The sequence below is a fragment of the Octopus bimaculoides genome, chromosome 4 (genome assembly GCF_001194135.2).
Source record: "Octopus bimaculoides isolate UCB-OBI-ISO-001 chromosome 4, ASM119413v2, whole genome shotgun sequence".
Classification (NCBI taxonomy): Eukaryota; Metazoa; Mollusca; class Cephalopoda; order Octopoda; family Octopodidae; genus Octopus; species Octopus bimaculoides.
The window spans coordinates 95,855,703-95,856,368 of record NC_068984.1 but is presented as its reverse complement, the minus strand read 5'-3'; positions in this window follow the sequence as shown (position 1 = coordinate 95,856,368).

The following is a 666-nucleotide window of genomic DNA, read 5'->3' as shown; positions in this document are numbered from 1 at the left end:
CGCCTCCCTTTATTAATTTTTTTACTACCTACAGCGTAATAGCTTTAAAACATTAAACTGCATAGATAACACCAAGATGCTTCTTGCACATTTTAACTTTTCGTTGATGGTAACGTTTTCAGTATTTTAAACCAGTGGCAATTTTCACTAAGGAAGATCATACATGTAAATATCTTTTGCTTTAGAAACGAAAAACATCATAATTTTCTTTTTCTCTCTTTCGAGAGAATATTTAATGTTAAAAAAAAATTTGACTATCGTCAAATGAATCAGACAAAAACCTTACTACTTTTTATACATATTTTTATATGTGGCCAATGATTTAATGGTGAGATTTTTCAAGATTTAGGAAAATTTTGATACATAAATTATGAAAATATTCAATTTTTTCAATACATATCTGTATCATACTGATTTTTCAGGTATTTATTTTATTCGTTTTAATTATACAGGTAGTAACAGGTGTTAATCACATTGCCACCAGTGATAATAGTTGTTTTTTTTCAAAAAAAACTTCAATTTTTATAATTATAGACAAAAATATTTTGTCCAAAGACAATCAACTTTTATCCATAGGATACCTTCAAAGTAAAAAAAATTACCTTGAATTTTTTTCAGTATTGTAACTCACTACTTGTAAAAGGTTACCGATGCCAGGTATAGACC